A 7633-nucleotide genomic window follows, 5' to 3' on the forward strand; every position below is an offset into this window, starting at 1 on the left:
AGGTGCTGTTGACACTGAATGTAGTACACACTAACACTTCAAGCAAAGGTTTTACTGCATTATTTTTATGCTTGATTTCTGTGCATTTATTGTGACAGAGTTTTTGTGACCGAGCAGAAGCTGGATGGTAAAATTTCAGCTGCTCAAGTTAAAAGAAAATGGGAAAACCTAAAACAAAAATATAAAGTAAGAATTAAAAAAACAATTGGTTCAGCCCAAAATTTGAGTTCTTTTATGATTTGATTATGCTAATGTTGTTAATGTTATCTAATGAATATAATTGTTCTTGGTATTTTGCTTTTACATTTTTTTTTAGGATCTTAAATGTCCACAGACTGGTGTGAGCACCGAGGATGGTGAGGTTACAGCAGCATCTTGGAAATGGTATGCTGTCCTGGATGAGGCAATAGGGGGCAGACCATCCATCACACCACCCACCCTTATTGCCTCATCCGGATCAGATGTTGCTGTAACCTCACCATCCTCCGTGAGGTCAACAGCTGAAAGAGCAGGGAGGAAGAGGAAGGACATAGAGGAGCTTATGTATGAGATGGAGGAGAGGGAGGCAGAAAGGGAAATGGAAGCAGGAGAAAGGGAGGAGAGGCGATGGAGAGAGATGATGGAAAGGGAGGAAAGAAGAGAAAGAGAGAGACGAGAGCGTGAGGAGAGACGAGAACAAGAGGCCAGGGAAAGAGAAGAAAGAAGAGACCGAGAAATGAGAGAGAGAGAGGAAAGACGAGACAGGGAGACAAAGGAGAGAGAGGAGAGATTTCTTCAGCTTTTAGAGCTTTTTGCTAAAAAATAAATAAAGAAAGAATATTAATAAAAACTATGCTTTCTTTCCATTTGTTTATGCTAGGTTTTTCATTGTTACATACTGGTTATCAAGTTTTAATGCAGTGTTAGTTTTCAGGGATTTACAGTAGCTAGATTTTGTCAGTTGTAAAGTGTCAATTAATAAAATGTAGCATTGAGTAACAACAGTTTTAAAGCACTTATGTGTACACTAATTTTGTGGTAGTTTCCAGCTGTTTTTTTTAAAAGCGAAATGCAGAAATATCTAAAAAATGAGAATGAGTGTCGTACTGTAGAGAAAACCCAGACCAGACAGCTTTAAAAAGTATTCATTTTAATTTTGTTTTAAATATAACTTCTACATAAATATGACCACAAAGATTAGGGCAAAAACATTTTTGTATCAAGTAGTATAAATCAAACGGAAATTTCTTCAAACATTTTTATAATGGGTGCCAGGAAAATGAACTTCAGCATCTTCAGACAGGTAACGTTCACATACAGTTTTTAAGTCTTTTGAGGTTAACATGTAGTAGTATCATCTATTAATCTCACAAATCTTATTTATAGGGCTTCACTTTATTACCCCAGAAATAAAGTAATTTATAAAATTAAGCTTTAATATAAAAATAACCCACAAGTGCAATTCATGCTATGTAGCTAGAATTTCAAAGAATTGTTATACAAATTTACACACACACACAGCCTTAGGCAGTGTGACAGTGGTTGGTGGGTGTCACCTCTGGGGACCACTGCAGCTCCGAGATCCCCTGTCAATTAGCCTGGGACTATCCCCAGTTACCATGTGCAGCCACGAGGAGGCCCGACAGGAGTCTTGGTGATGGAGAGGCTGTGCACTGACAGAGGAAAAAGTGTTTTTCAGGTCTTAAAATGTCTGATTCGTCATTCCACAATTTTATGCCGCAGAAAGCCTTAAATTTATCAATGCAATAATACACATGCTCTGCCAAAAACTAATGTCTTCCAGAGTTTTTGTCCCAGTACAAATACTAAATATAAATATTACATAAAGATAAATTTATTTAAGATGCAAAATGAAGAAATTGTCTTTATGCTTAAAACAAGACTATTTCTGTCAATGGGGTGTGAAAATTATTTTTCCATTTGAATTAAGTAAAAACATTTCTGAGCTCACAGGCAAATATTTGTCCTTGTTTTAATCATGAACTTCATTTTGTTTAAGTTCACAGAAAACAAGGCTTCTTGTATAATTTTTTAACAAAAAAATATTTTTATATTTTCTATCTTTTCTATTTTTTTCTGTTTATTTTACAATTAACAAAAAAAATTGCTTGCTCTATTCTTTTTTTCTTTCTATCTGTTTTCTTTTTATTTACTATATAATTAAAAAATCCTTGCTACGTATACTGCATTAAGCTAATCTGAGACTTGTCAGAGCTTACATAGCATTGTTCTTTTGTTGATTTTGATTGCTTCCATTGTCCTCATTTGTAAGTCGCTTTGGATAAAAGCGTCTGCTAAATAATTATATGTAAATGTATCATAATTTTGCATCCTAAGTACTGATTAGTTGTATTCCCTTTAACTTTTCATAAATTTACTTTCAGAAAACCGTCAGAAACCCTGAAAAAAACTGCTTTTTCATCACATTGCCAGTGGCAGTGAGCAGTAAGCATGAGGGATGCACACAGATGCTATGCACTTCCACCTCTCTCTAACTACTACTGCTTTTTTTTAGCATCACAACACCCTGTGGGCTGTGCCCACCCACACACCCTAACTATTTACATGTTAACTAGCTAACGTAGACAAGCTTAAACAATGTCAATCTGAGAACAAGAACTGATTTGCAGAGTCTTAACCTGTTAAATTGTCTTACAGGTAATCATGCTCATGAAGAGCAGGCACACAGTTGTCTGGTGCAGACACAGCTGCAGCCAGATTGTCCCGCACATCCTCTCCTGCGCTGGCTTCTGTGTTTTGGGGTTCAGGTGGGTCATCGGCAGGATCCTCCACAACCTCTGCATCAACAATGTCCCCGTTCTGAAGACAGAGGTTGTGGAGCACTGCACAGCAAGCAACAACTTCTGGCACAAATGCAGGGCTCACTTCCAGGGCCTTGAAGAAGATGGACCTCCAGCGTGTCTTCAGCATCCCGAAGGCTCTTTCAACAATGTTGCGTGCATAAGCATGCTTGGCGTTGAAGCGAGCCTGTACAGGATTCTGTACAGGCTCTCTGTACGGGGTGATGAGGCAGATGGGCGCACTCAAACAGGGATACCCACCATCTCCGAGGATGCATTTTCCTGCAGGTGGATATAAGCGGCCAGTGTAAACAGGGCTGTTCTTAAGCACCCTGGCATCATGCACCGACCCAGGATACCCAACAAAGATGTCAATGAACTTCCCCTTGTGGTCGGTGATGGCCTGCAGCTGAACAGAGTGGAATAGCTTCCTGTTAAAATAGCATGGGGCGTCACTTGCTGGTGCTTTGATCCGGATGTGGCAGCCGTCTATTGCACCAGCTACCGTGCAGAAAGCTGGAGACCCAGCCAGCTGGGCAAAACCTGCCCCCACTTCCTCCAGATCATCTGGGGTCGGGAAAGTGATCACCCTCTTCAAAATACAGATGACTGCCCTGCTGATTCTGTGCACAATGTCATGCACCGTGGACTTTGGGATGTCAAAGGCCATTGACACCACCCTATATGATGCTGCGTGGGCCAGCCAGTACAGAAACACCAGCACCTCAATATCTGTTTCCCAGCCATGGTCAAAATCTGACCTCAAAGCAGCGATGAGGGACGTGATGGACTGTCGTGAAAGCCGCAGGCTGGGACGAAGGTCAGATCCATCTTTGAAATACAACTGAAGAATTGGCACAGCAGCATTCAGGCGGCAGTAGGTTGCAGGGCTCACCGTCTGTAAATATGTATATATTTTTTTCTTTAGAATATGAATACTTTATTTATTTATTTATGTATTTATTTATGTATTTATTTATGTGTATCTATGTATATATTGCATTTATTTATTTATATATACACACACACACACACATAGCTCACCATCTGTAAATATGTATATAGTTTTTTTTTTTTTTTTAGAATATGTATATATTATTTATTTGTGTATCTATGCATAATATATTCATTTTAACTATGTGTATATTGTATTTATCCATTTATATAATACACACACACACATACATACATATATATATATATATATATATATATTAAGGTGTGTCTATATTCATTCAAATTTATTCATTCTTGTTTTTTGTCCTGTGTATTCATTTATAATGTGTTCACAGAGGTGTTTCTTTTATTCTGAGGTAAAATTTGCTAGCTAAATAAGTAATTATACTTACGTTATTTGATAAATAATCTAAAAGCTGTCTACGAAGGCGTGATCTGCGAGCAGCTGACCGACGCCTTCTCTGAGCTGTCTGTCCGATCAACGTTAAAACGCCGAACATTGCCGGTGCCGGTGTTCGTACAGTGGAGCGGTCTCTTTAAATTTTCGCGCTGTTGTGACGACGCATGACACGTGACAACATCAATATGGCGGATGTAGTACGTCCGAATTCCATTCATACTACCCACATTCATACTATATAGAACGTACTTTTTAACGGTTGGGTAGTACGTTCATATTTAAATGTAGTACCTACTTAAGCAGTATGCGATTTCGGACGCAGCACAAGTGTGTGAATATTTTGAATAAAAAAAAGGAAAAACGAAATAAAAGCGATACGTCTGTCATACAGCGCTATAGTGGCTGCAGTGTGTCATGTGACAATCATGACGCGTCACCATGGAAACAGTAAAGGGAACGTTCTAAAATAACGGTCGCCTAAAAAAATGCTCACTCTGGGGGTCAGATAGAATATTTTAAACTCACCAATGAAAGGGTTAATAACCAATAGGTTACTGTATGTCGGTCAGGCTTTTTTGCGATGTATTTTCAGGTTATTTTGAATTTCTGGGGACAGCCCCAGTCGGAGACAAAACACCAAAAATCGTCTGCAGAAAACTGAGAATAATAATAATAATAATAATAATAATAATAATAATAATTCTCTACTCTGAGTTTTTTAATCTTTTCCCACTAAAATCAGGGGAAGCTGCAAAGCATTATTGCTTCCTTATCTTCATCTTTGTATTTATTGTTGATATTGTAAATCTCTAAATCCAAATGCATATGTGATGTCATTTTGAAGCTAATACTTTCTCATGACGTAGTTCATTCATCGGTCACTGGAATTTTAACTTTCTGAAGACTGAAACGTATTAACGTTTTGTGAAAACTGACATCAGTTTAAAGTAATTGTAAATATTTACGCTTATTTATGCATTTGAAACACTGTAGTTTAAATATTAAATTGTAGTTGTGTGTGTGTGTGTGTGTATATATATATATATACATACACACACACACACTTTTTTTTTTTTTCGTACTGTGGAAGTTAGTGGCCAACAAGTGTTTGGTTATCCACAATCTTCAACAGACTTGTTGTGCTCAAAAGAAGAAAGAAACTCATACAAATTTGGAACAGGTGAGTAAATAATGACAGCATTTTAATTTATGGGTGAACTATGCCTTTATGGAAAGCAAAATTACAGCCTAAAAGATTGTCATCTAGTGTGGTGTAGTGCCATCTAGTGTTCACACTTACAAATACATGAGAGAGTATTTCAGTTATCACTTATTCTATAAGCCATATTCGGACGACAATTGTTTCTCAAGGGTACATAAGTTATTTAAACTATTTACAGGAAGTAGTCTGTAAATATATTGCCGTCCGAATACAGAATGTCTGTTTATCTCTTACCACCCACTTAAAACCCGGCCGAATTACTGAACGCTATGCTATATGTTATACTTTGCTGTAATTTGCATTTATATTTAATGCGGTTAAGTATTTAAAAGAACGATAGGCTTGGGAGCAGAAAGAGAAGAAAAGCATGTAAAAATTCGAAATGGGTCTTTATTATAGCAGCAGCAGCTATGCAACACAATTTTAAAATGTGTATTGTATATAGGTGTTTACATAACTGTATCGCGTATAAATGTATACAAATATGGCGCACCTTTTCCTACTTTTAAACAGGAGATTTAAATAATCAAATAATAAAGAGGATTATATATTATAAAATGAGTTTGGGATAATATGAATGGATTTTACATAATAAGTATTACAATATTAAAAAAGTAATACATTTTGCACTATAAAAAGAATACATTTGTAAATAAAATTCATTTTATTTATAGCAGACAATCATGTGATTTTTCACGTGAGCAGCGCGTTCCCGGTTCTTAGGATCACAGAACATGCACCTCCACTGTGAATATATCGTCATCTGAATCCATGAGTTCCCTTTCTGTCATTCACTGCGACACTGTGTATGACACTCGGGGTCACTCTTGGGAGCCCAAACACCTCTGACAACAATGAGAAAAGGCCAATGAAATTGGGTGTGCAGAATTTGCATAGCCGGCCACGCCCCGGACATCCGGGTATAAATAGGCCAGCGTGACATTGACATCTGCTCACTTCAGAGCCAAATGCAGCATCCCTCTGTGAGAAGCAGCACCATTCACCTCTTTGTCGTTGGATCTATGGCACAAGCAGTGGTCTCTCCCTTCTCAAACACAGGTAAGTGTTGTGAGAGTTCCCCTCGGTGCTTTAATGGTGATCTTGAAGAGCAAATCTTCCTCCTAAAAGAGTAATTTCTCTAAAAGAGCTGGCCCGGTTGGGATTGTGTGTTGATAAACATGCTTTTCCTTCTGTGCCCTTCTGGTTGCGGTTTTACCTCTCCCCGAATGATCGACGTGATCGTTGTGTTCAGTGTTGGGCTATGCTCACACTGAAGCAGCGCTTGTTGATGGTTCATGTTCTGCTTGCGAGAACATGACCATGGGCATGCTCTGCTCATGAGTCGCGTGCTTTTACGTGAAGCCGCAGCTCACCTCGACTGCTTTCTGTTCTGGCTGATCAGGCCTTTGCGGGGGGCTGATTCTCATCTAAAGGCATATACTAAAATGGCGGTCGTGCTTAAATGGGCAGCTAAGGAGACTGGAGTTCCAAACCTTCACAGCAGAATAATAGACAGCTGTAAGGACCGTCACACTCATTTCCAGTGCTTGTTTTTCCGGAAGTGCACAAGAAGTTGATGAAATCACGGAAGGCCCTATCTTTGGCCAGAACGTGATATACCAACTCCTTCTCCTTCATCACCCTCGATGGGGATCCAGCGAGGGGGCTTACGGAGGTTCCCCAAATGGAGAGGGCAATTGTGGTGTACTCCCCACAAAACGCCCCGCAAAACGCCGCGTATTAATTGCTTGGAGTTGCTGTGAGCCTCATTGCACAGAAACTGTGCAAAGTCAGGGAGAATGAAGAACAGATTCTTCTGGTAGCCCTGTTTTAGCCCAACAGAACCTGGCTCCTGGAGCTTGTGCTCCTATCATCAATCCCTCCCTGGCGCATTCCTCTGAGGAAGAACCTCTCAGGGGAAGGGCACAATCTGGTACCCATGCCCAAAACTCTGGAACCTCCATCTATGGTCCCTGGATGCGACCAAGAGGACTCCAGAAACTTTCCACACAGTGGTAAGCACCGTTATGCAGGCCAGAGCCCCCTCCACTAGGTGGCTGTACATCCTGGCGCCAGTGTCTTTCCCAAGGGAAGGACCAACAGAGATGTGGCATCGAATCTGTGCTATCATTCCTGCAAGAAGGCCTGGATAGGAACCTTTCTGCTTCTACACCCAAGATCCATGTGGCAGCTATATCAGCCAACCATGACTTGGTGGAAGGCAGATCGGTGGGGAAGCACGATTTGATTATC

The sequence above is a fragment of the Labeo rohita genome, chromosome 22 (assembly GCF_022985175.1).
Source record: "Labeo rohita strain BAU-BD-2019 chromosome 22, IGBB_LRoh.1.0, whole genome shotgun sequence".
NCBI lineage: Eukaryota > Metazoa > Chordata > Actinopteri > Cypriniformes > Cyprinidae > Labeo > Labeo rohita.